Source organism: Dreissena polymorpha, chromosome 14 (assembly GCF_020536995.1).
Source record: "Dreissena polymorpha isolate Duluth1 chromosome 14, UMN_Dpol_1.0, whole genome shotgun sequence".
NCBI classification, from domain to species: domain Eukaryota; kingdom Metazoa; phylum Mollusca; class Bivalvia; order Myida; family Dreissenidae; genus Dreissena; species Dreissena polymorpha.
Genome location: NC_068368.1, coordinates 21,057,944 through 21,069,382, shown reverse-complemented (window position 1 = coordinate 21,069,382; position 11,439 = coordinate 21,057,944). Strand labels below are relative to the sequence as shown.

The window sequence follows — 11,439 nt, the reverse complement described above, 5'->3', positions numbered from 1 at the left end:
TCTTTTTTAATGAGGTAAAAATGCTAATTGATATGAAGACACTGTAAGTTTGGAAATAATCTGATGACAAATGTTGACATAATCACCTAACCAAGCAGTTTTCCACTTTTATTTTTGCAATCAAAGAGACATAATTCTGGACTTATGGTACGATATTGCTCATAGAGAGAGATTGGGTTGGATCCTCATTGATAAAAAAACCCGTGCAAGTTTGGGAACAATCGGATGAAAATTTTGGACTTCGAACAACGATTTCAAAATTTCTCAAATTCGAAGGAAGATAACTATGGACGTAATGGCCGGATAATGCTAAAGAGCCCATACCACCTGGATAGTAATACGTGTCGCGCTTCGCGCTCTATGTGTAGTTCTTAAAAAAAACTCCAATGAGTGCTTGACTCCAGGGAAACGGGTTGCTGGGACACAGCTCCTCCTTGATAAGCAACTGCTTCCTTTATCGCAACTCATTGTTACAATCAATAATACGTGTCAAGCTTCGCGCTCTATATGTGGTAGGGATAGTACTTAGGGCCTATGATAGACACACATAAAAAATACATGGATAATAGATGTGTTTTTTGCATTTATTTGTTAATATAAAAACACGTGTTTTTATATAAGATAATTAAGTGATGTAAGATATTTTAATTAACGTTGTCAACACGCGGCATCCATTAATTTTAATAAAAATGTCCAATTGTAGTAAAATGGATTTTAAAATGTCTACATAAAATAAAACTTTATTATATTTATTAAGCTGACTGAACAAAATTGTCAGTCGCCGAACTGTTCCGTTTGTGCCGGAACCCGGGATTGAACCGGGGGCCTTTAGATGATTGTTGCGAAAACAACTTCAATCTAACGCTCTCCCAACTGAGCTATTCCGGCTGACATCATTTATGTACTGCTATTTGGTGAAGCTGTGTATAGCGATCGTTATTATATGTTTATCAAATAATTATTTAAACTAATACATTGTACGTTTTCGTACCACTACGCATTCTAATAAACTTGCTTGCGCGATAGGTCGTCAAATATCGTACTAAATTGATTCTCCACTAAATAAGCAAATTAGAAAAACCAAAAAATATATATATTTTGATTTTGTTTAGTTTTTATACAAAACCAGAAAGTTTTGCGTATTTGCCCAGTCCCTGTGATCTTTCCCCTGTGATCAGTTGTGGATCAGTTATTAATTAAAACAATTAGCTTTGCATTATTGGCAATAAATGTTGCAATAAATGTAATAGGCACAAATGCAGTTCTTATTTACATTAATTTACAAAAAAAAAATCACCACTATGCAAGATGTTCTTAAAACAAAAATATATACATCGATCCGTAAAATAACTTCTCCTCTAATGAGCGAAAAAAATGCATTACATACTAGTCGCCGCTCTCCAGAGCGAGGCCAATGACAAAGCTGATTCAATGATAACAACACAAGCATTCCACGTTCATTTTCAATCTATTCACCTTCAAAATGACGATTTTAAAGTTGATTTGAGCAATTTGACTTGCCTAAACATATGTACGATTCAATCTAAATTCAAATAATTTTTTTATTCAATTTTAAAATAAATACCGAACAACTTTGATATGATAAACTATTAAAAGACATGCATTGTTTATTCGCTAATTATCCATGTCTTTTCGACTGAGACACGATTGCTTTACTTCTATATCGAACGCGCTAGTGGGCGCATTTATCCATATCAGAAATATGATTTTTACATATTGACTAACAGCTGTATTTGAATGGCAATACCATCTGTAAAAAGATATAGAAAGCTCTATAAGTGGTTATCGAACGCAAAACCTTTCAGGCTACTACCGCTTCAGAAATCCTTATTCAATATACGAAATCATATGGCATCACCCTGATTGTTAAACTGACTAATGTAAAACAAATACAATATTTGTTAACTTAAAATTTTGAGTCAACCAGTTTTAATTAAATGACATTACATTACAGTTTTGATTGTTACACTTACTCATATAAACCGATAAGATCATACCTTTTGTCGTGGCAATAACAAAGTGCTTTTAACGTGTTTACTCCAGTGTGTCAAAGAGATGACAGAAAATGATAATGAACAACACTCCACAAAACACGAATTGTTTCAATGAATTGATGGATGTTTACCAAAAGTGTTAATACAGAAACGCAATACGTGTTCTGTTTCATTTTCCGCTGATACTGTTGATATGGTAGGGTTGAACGTTTTGAACAGATTGATATTTAATGATATCATCTAATAATGACGCGTACTTGTCTATTGAAGATTTTCGGAAATTAGCTCTGATAACGATTTCATTTATAAAAAAAATAATGATGAAAAATGTCAATATTTATAATAATTATTTAAAACTCTGTATATTAAGGATGGATTTACGCAATCGACATTCGCATCAAAAGATTTGAGTATAAACATGATCAATTTTTTTTTTCGCAAACAAGTTATTTTGATATGTTTAAGCCGTTTTTGAATAATATAATATTGCTGTGTACCCTACGTTTTATTCCTCTAAAAATTTAATGTTTTATCCCCTGTTGATTGTACTTTTGATGCACCCTCAATGATGTAACATATATCGGTACTTAATATTTACTTAAGATGGTTACTTTTCTACAGAAGGGATAATCAATGGTTGCTAAGAACTACAAAGAAAAACGTACACCACACATGAATAATAAAACATCTATTAGTTAATACGATTTTAAGTTCACCATTTTTATTTTTAGTTTAAAACAAAGTTTTTAAACTTGCATTTCTCAACCTTTACAAAATAATAATTTTGTTTAATCCCCACCCCGCTTTTTTGCATTCCATAATAAACGTTTATTGGGAATTCATATTGTTAATTTAATCGAAAGCACAATACGTTCGTATTTTGTTTATTTCAGGTAAAGTAATGTTATCACTGTCTATGAAAAAAATGTCCATTTTTCTATCGTAGTGAAGTCAGAAATTAAAAAAGGAGCCTTTTTCAGCAGAATAAATTATTAACTTGGTTGAACTATGGTTTTCAAGTTTCATCGCTAACGTCGCATATAATTTATTACTATTTCCTGTTCGTTTTTTTTGTGGACCGCAATTTCAAGTTATTATATTTACGACACGTGTATTATAATTTGTCATTTCTCTGGCTGATAATGTATTACATAGACATGCATGAGGTATGTCCCGATATTTTTTGTCTTACCACTTTGCGTAAATATCGTTACAATTATGAAGTTGCTCGCTTCATTAAGTAATCACATCTCATTAATATCATATATCAGCTTAAATAATTCTGTATATTATATTGATGATTGTGTTGGAGTTTGTAGTTGTTGGTATGGAATTGATATTGGCGAACATCTTGTCAAACTGTCCTTTGGAACGATAATAAAAGCGACATTTTTCACGACCACAACTATTTTAAATCGTAACCTGTTAAGGTCCAATCAATTTCATTCTTTAACAATAAAAACTATTCAAGGCAAAATGTTTTTACTTTCAAATAAAAAACAAGCGTTAATAACATGTAATTATAATACCAAAGGGGCAGTAAGTAACCGTTGTGATCTGTTAGTAAAGAAGATTGCAACATAATACAATTCGCAACGTGGTTATTTACAGTTACTACTGTTATAAGAGCGAAATCGAATTGTAATATTTTATAATTAATTTCATTAATAATATTAAATATTGATTAAATTCAGCAAAATAAGATATACTAAAACATACTAGTTATCTCAATGTTCATGTTTTTGTAATACGCCCTGTTATGAAATTCATGTTTCGACCACCAACAACACCTGTTTATTGAGTTTTGCGCCAACATTGGATTTCTATTAACTGTATGCGGGCGTGACTTTAATCAGGTCCGTGGAGGTCCATTGGTTTCGTATTTATTGATCCCATACATACTCATGTGGAGATTAGGGCCTACATTTTCATATTTTATGAAAAAAAAATCATTAAACAAAAATTATTCCACTATTCAAGCAAACCCGAACGTTTAATGGAGTAAATGTCATGTCAAAGATCTAATAATATTGTATAAGGGGTCACATTTAGTTTACATGTCAGTTAAATCAAAGGTGTCCGTCCTTCGTCTTTTAACATACTGTGTATTCTATTTATATGCATAGCGTACATGCTTTTGGAAAGAGAAGATTTCGTTGTTTCAAATCACGAAAATACACTTTTGTCGCAAATATACTATTGTTATAATTGAGACATCCGAATAAATCTTAGCCGAGTATTTACAAGATGAACAAGCGATGCTTGTTATGCAAAAAACGGATGTTATGTCACTTACAATGTAAATGATAAGTATATGTAAATGCAATACCTAACGCTGATTAATTGTAGATACGTTAACTTTTATGTCATTTACGTTCAAGTAATAGGCAAGCCATTACACATATTCCGATAATACAGCACTTACATTCTACACAAAAGACTATACAGGAAACAGCATTACTACGGAGAGGAAAAACAATAACAACAATGGTATAAGTCAAAGAGAAAACGACAGTATTGACGACACGGAAGCTTCACCGGTTGTTTGTTTGCTGGGCATTAGCGATCGTCCAATAAAACACAAATGTAAAATAAAAAAAATAAAAAAATAATTCGTAAGTATGCAAGATCATGGTTAGTGAGAACTAGTCAATACAAACTTATTAAAAACTACTTACTGCGAACATATCAATACATATAATGTTGTAAGCATTACACAATTACATACCATAAGAGTGATACAGTGTTTAAATGCATAAAAGTCAACTAAATGTATAAATCATAGGACATTTGGAAAGGTTTCTCTATAGTCTTAACTGACAAACAATAATATAGTTTGTGTACATTGAATTGACTTAAATAATGAATGTATTGTAGTGATGATATATTTTATCAGCAATAAAACATGACCTGCTTTCATAATTTAAACAAGCACATTTGTTTTAAATATCTTTTTGTATTTGATAAACGTGTTTGTTGCCACTAAAATACTACTGCTGTGATTAGTTGATATTAAACATGATGTATTGTCACACTCCATACCATACTGATACTGAATACTCACAACATAAATAAATTTGAAGCATATATGCTATGTTTATAGACTTTCATATTTGAAATACCAATTACAATACACAAACTGTATCTAAACATGTATTGTATTAGTGCAAGAGGTGCATGCGTGAGAATATTACGAAAACATAAAATAAATAAAAGCCCTTGAAAAAAGAAACACTCACTCAAAGGAATGACTATCATGATTTATATGATATTGCAGGATAAACCACAATACAGTCTCAACGCTTCAAACAAAAATTGAAACATCCAGCATTGTTAGTGGTAAGCATGCTTGAATGTGTCACATACAAAAATGTACCTCGTCACGTTCGTTACTGGTTTAATGTAAAAAACTATTATATACATGCAGCATGTGGCTTGGCTTAGGCAATTCAGATTAAGTGTTCTGTATGTAAAATAAAAGTGAATATGGCTTCATGTTGTATCGTAGACCACATTGCCTCTAATCCGTGATACGTGGAATGCGTTAATCACTTCCTATGAACTTCTTCGTTACGTTGCCTTTCCCTTGTCTCTCAGTTTCACTGCATAGAACGCAAGCCTGTCGTGCTGTGGTTGTGAAGTCCAACGATTTTGATACGCCTGCTGTATGTCTATAGGTCCGAAGCAGATACAATACAGCGAGTGAAGAGTGCAATAGCGTGTCCTTTTCTTAGGTTGACACTGTTTTATTTATGAAAGTAATACATGTCAACATTACTATTTTACATTATACCAAACATCATTCTCGCACAAAACTTACAATATGAAAACGAGTCACAGTATAATATAAAACCTCAATATGTCAAGAATGTTTTTGCCTTTCCATGCATTTAATTGCCGGTCTACAGTGTTGATATATTTATTACTACAAAGATCTAGTTGATTGTCAACAGGGCAAAGGAATTTGAAGTAAAATTAATAATGCTGTGTCCAAATAAACTTATTGAATTAATGTGGTTAAAAACGGCATATAATTGAGATACTAGGACAAAGAAAACTTACGAGTTTGTTGTACACCGTTTCTTGGTCAGGACAAATGTTTTGTTCTTCGTTGATTTTGGCTTCTTACTATAGATAAGTTCATAGTTTCAGACGTCCTGACCGTTGTGCGAGCGGAGATACAAGGACAAAGAAATCGTACGGGTATGTTGGTCAATGTTTCTTTTTCAGAACGAATGTTTTGTCCTTCGTTGATTCGTAGCCTCTTACTGTACATGTAGCTAAGTTCATAGTATTTGACATCATGACCGGTGTACGTGTGCAGGGTGACAGCCAAGATAACGAGCCGCTGGATCTTCGCATTAGTAAGTCCTCGTGATTTTGGCAAGTAACATCAAGTGAAACGTATTCATATTTAAGTTTATTTAATTAAAAACATGCCGTACGAACATGACTTCATTTTTAATACTACTACTACTACTACTACTACTACTACTACTACTACTACTACTACTACTACTACTACTACTTCTTCTACTACTACTACTACTACTACTACTACTACTACTTCTACTACTACTACTTCTACTACCACTACTACTACGACTTCTACTTCTTTTACTTTTATTACTACTACAACTACTACTTATTATAATGATAAAATCAAATCAAATGAAAATATTAATAATGATACTTATGAATTATGTACTAGATGAAAAAATAACAATGGTATGCTTTATTTATGTTGAATGTTTGTTTAGAAGTAAAATCATAAACTTCTTAGCCTTCTTGTGTAATGCTCTTGCACTAATTGGTTTCTGTCATTTCTCAGATATTGAAAACATGTGTGCCCGATGTAAGCGTTGTTTCAATTTTTGAAGCGAAAACTCATTGAAGCGGATATAATATTTAGTTATAACAAATGAGTACATTAACAAACAGCATTGAACCAAATGACAATCTTTATAATGGTTGATAAAGGAAATGTAATTAAATGTAGCAAGATAAAAAGTGCCTTTTCCAACCCAAACATTCAAAAGTTTTTATGTATTGTACTTGACAGCACCAGGGCATTTATGGCTATGCTACGCATCCTTTGGGATTATTCTGCCTAGACATAATTTGCGTAAAGCATTTAAAAACATGACAATAGTAAATTAGAACAGTATAATAGATCCATATAGAGTACATAGAACAACTTTATGCCATTGAGATAAAATAGAAACATAACTACCACTGTACCATTTCGTCTCTCGTTTGAAATGATGATTTATTTATTTAAAACTATAATGTCTATTTAGCGTAATCAATTGGTAGTATACATTTATATAATTGCTCTAGAATCCGAGGCAAATAAGCAAAGTAAGCAATACGTCATAGTCAACCGTTTTCCTGTAATTGATAATAATATAAACACAATGCGATGTCATCCATAGTGTAATTATTGAAACACGACAGTTTGCCATGACTTTTTAGCTTTGCGCTAATTTATTTCACGCAATACATCTTTTTAAAATGGCGTATATGGTAGACATGCTATTTCACAATTAGCAAGTTAACGATACATTATGAAAAAGCCGTATCATTCACAGTTCTTGTACAGTTGTCTTTAAATAATGTCCGGACAGGTCTTTAATGCAACGTGTTGTCCCAGAGTATTCTGTGCAGTAAGTTCAACGAAGAATTCACTACTTTCGGTCACTTATGTCAATAATATTAATGTGTACACATGTCTTGTCGGGATGATCAGTGATCAAGACCGGGATAAAAGAACACATTTTATTATATATGTTTTATTTATATTTTATGAGCAATAAAACAAGACCTGCTTTTATAACGTAGACGAGATAATATGTTTTAAATTTAGTTTCACATTATATTTAGGTATATTTGCCACTAAAACACTACTGGTATGAACAATTGGTAGTCTAAATGATGTATTAGCACATTCCATAACTGGCTGATGTTGCATACACAAACCTAAATAAATGTCTAGCAAATATTATGTGTGAATAAAGATTCATATTTGCAATACTTATTACCACACACAGTCTGTACATAAATATTAATTGTATTTATGCCTAGCGTCTAAAAAAAGGCCTTGGAAAACATCGTAGACCCAGACCAGGATCTGCGCTGTTTGCTTAAACGAATTTTGTAAAATATATTCTAGATATAGAAATACATATACTAGATATCCCTAATTTTGGAAATAAATTGATCCAATTTAGAAGGATGAGAGAGTCCACTAGGCATACATGGGTTAATTGTATTTTATTAGTAAAGCAGATTCATGCGTGAGAATGGTACGAAAAAATACTTTAAAGCCATTGGAAAAAATACTATAAATCGAAGTAATACCCATTATTCATGATTGAAATGATATTGCAAAACAAACTATAATACAGTCTTCATGTGCAGACAATAACTTCAACATTAAGTTCTGTTAGTTGTTAACATACAGTAAGATTGCTGAATCACAGATAAAAAGGTACCTCGTCACGCACGTTACTAGTTAGATGCAAAAAGCTGTTATATACCTTCAGCATGTGTCTTGGATTAGGTAATGCAAATACAGAGGTTTGTAAAAAACAAATATTGCTTCATGTAAGTTATATCATAGACAACAAAACCTCTAGGACATGCTTCGCGTAATTAATTCATTACTACCTATGAATTTCTTCAGTTCTGTCGGCCCATTCCTCGTCCCAGTGTCACGGCATAGAGCTCGAACCTGTACAGGCTTTGGCTGTGCAGGCAGTGAATCTCGCTCCGCCTGCTGTACGGCATAAGGAAAGAAAGAGATTTAATACGGCGAGTGTAGAGAGCAATAGCATGCCACTTTCTTAAGCTGACACTGTTGAATTTATGAAAGTAATAAACGTCAACACTTTTTACCAAACATCATTTCCATACAAAACACACAATATAAAATCAAGTCACATCTTATAATATAAAAGCTTAATGTGCCAAGAAAGTATTGTAGCCGTTTTATGCATTTAATTTCCGATCCACGGTTGATATATTAGTGCTAACCAAGAGCTAGATCGTAGTCAACATGGCACTGTTTGTGGTTAAAAACGGCAAATTACTGAGATACCAGGACAAAGACAACGTAAGGTTATGTTCGACATCGTTTCCTTGTCGTGACGAACCTTTTGTGCCTCGTTGCTTTGCGGCTTCTTTCTGTAGATTTTATAAACAGGCTATTTAAATAAAAATGCGTATTGTCAATTCTCCATCATATTAGTTAGGCAAACGTGGTTTATTAACTTGTACCCCTAGCAGTTTTCATAAAAACATTCCATTAATATTTCATCAATATGTAGTGCTGTCATATTTATCATATAATCTTTCCGGAATGTTGCGATCATATTATGTCGAACAGATATTATATATATATATATATATATATATATATATATATATATATATATATATATATATATATATATATATATATATATATATTCAGAAAAAAAACTAATAAGGTTTAACATCAGAAAGTATTATATTAACGGATTCATAATTCCCTGAGTAATGCTATGTAGTTAGCGACTTAAAAAGTACATTCGAAATGATAATTAGTGGTGCCAAAATGGAATTTGTGTATGTGTGACTTTAAATAATCAGGAGTCACGTGATTAAAAAGATTCGTGTTGGTAATTGGTCAAGTAATTGGTCAAGTAATTCGAGATAGTATGTAACCTGTCATTGGAAGTTACGAAGGACCTGAACAAGCAACTGGTATTAAAATAATAATTTACCATAATCTTTCGAGATAATATACATACCAACGTAGATAAACCGCTTTTGAATAACAGTACCAAATAACAGAATAATTTAACAAGGCATCATCTTACGAATTTTTTCACTAAGCTGTTTGAAATGGCTGAAATTATCATGAACTGAATGGAGCTGAACTAATAATGACATAGTTGTGCCAATATCCAAATCTCTCTCTCCGTTGTTGTTGTGTCTTATGTAACAATAATTAACCCATATATGCCTAGTGGACTCTCCCATCCTTCTAAATTGGATCGAGTTTTTTCCAAAATTAGGGATGTCTGGTATATTTATTTCTATTTGTATAATATTTCTCTTAGAATTTCGTTTAAGAAAACAGTGTGGTCCTGATGAGACGCCGCATTATGCCAAAGCCTTTTTTCAGGACGCTAGGCATAAATGGGTTAAGTGATGTTCCCAGTAGTTTTCACTTGCAAATAAAACTTTCCAGAAAACGGTAAAACCTACCAAATGATAAACAAAACACAAGCAAACAGTGTGATGACTTAAGTCTTGAAATCTCTGCCCGTGCGTACCGATCGTCTGTAGTGTATTTTGTTTGTAAAATAATATATTAATATAATATTATTAAGACGAAACGAAATATTGTTGAATAGATAACAAACAATTAACGTATATATATATCGTTAGAAAGTGACAAGTTGTTTGATTTCAAGTCTAGAATTTCAGTTTTAAGAGTGACCATCTGGTCAAGGGCGGTTGAAAGCTTTTCCTTTAGTTGGGACAGTTATACCTGTAAATCACAAACTGGCGACTTGTTTCGATAGTGTTAATTTTGGTTTCGAGTTTGAAGAAATTCGTTTCGATGGTGAACATTCTGGCTTCAACTACATGTAGAGTTGCGTTTTTGGAAATTTTGCTTAAATAACTCTCAATTTGATAAAGTTTCACCAATTTACATTCAATAGATTCTAGTTTATGTGAAAAAAAGTTAGAAAATTACTGTCATTGGCGGATAAAGAGGTGAGTTTGCATGCGAACCGAAATTACACTGTGCAAGAGGAGAGGCAACTCCATAACCCGGAACGATACCTTGTTGATGATGTTGAACAACGTATTGTTAATGCGGTGGAAAGTAAGGGTCGACTGCTTAGTACACCGGTGTAGATGGCACTTCCGGTAATCTTGATAGACGCGTAGGTGATTGATAAGAAGTGCGGCTGCATTTGTCGGGTTGATAACTTTTAAAGCCGGGAGACGCTTAGTCCTTGGTCCTCTGTTTGTTATTGGGTTTATTATTTGCACCCTGTTTGTTGGCTGACATTGTCGAACAAATAAAAACGATCACCGGTCAACAATATCCACGAACAAATATTGTTTCCTAATAACATTTTTCACGAATAAGGACAAAACAGACACAATGGAGACACAAAGGAGGCACGAGAAAATCACAACTTCGTTATTAAATCAATCTTTTTGTGATATCAATAAATATCCTTCGTTAGCAGATTTCACAGTCTAAAACCCCAGACTAGGAATTTATTTTTGAACTCGTACTAATACAGTAAAAATACGCAAAAATATTCAAATTTTTACGGAGCTCAAATAAGTGCGGCCATCTTTATCTCACGCATGCGCACTCCATAATTATAATATTATAATAATTATAATAACCGTC

At 32.6% G+C, this 11,439-nt stretch overlaps 1 non-coding gene across 1 annotated transcript; it reads right to left on the bottom strand.

Annotated features, from left to right (window-relative positions):
* Positions 1-798: 798 nt before the first annotated feature.
* On the bottom strand, positions 799-888 carry Trnaf-gaa (transfer RNA phenylalanine (anticodon GAA)). The gene is given in 2 exon segments: positions 799-834; positions 852-888. It is a non-coding gene; the product is annotated as a tRNA-Phe (tRNA).
* Between the last annotated feature and the right edge of the window lie 10,551 nt (positions 889-11,439).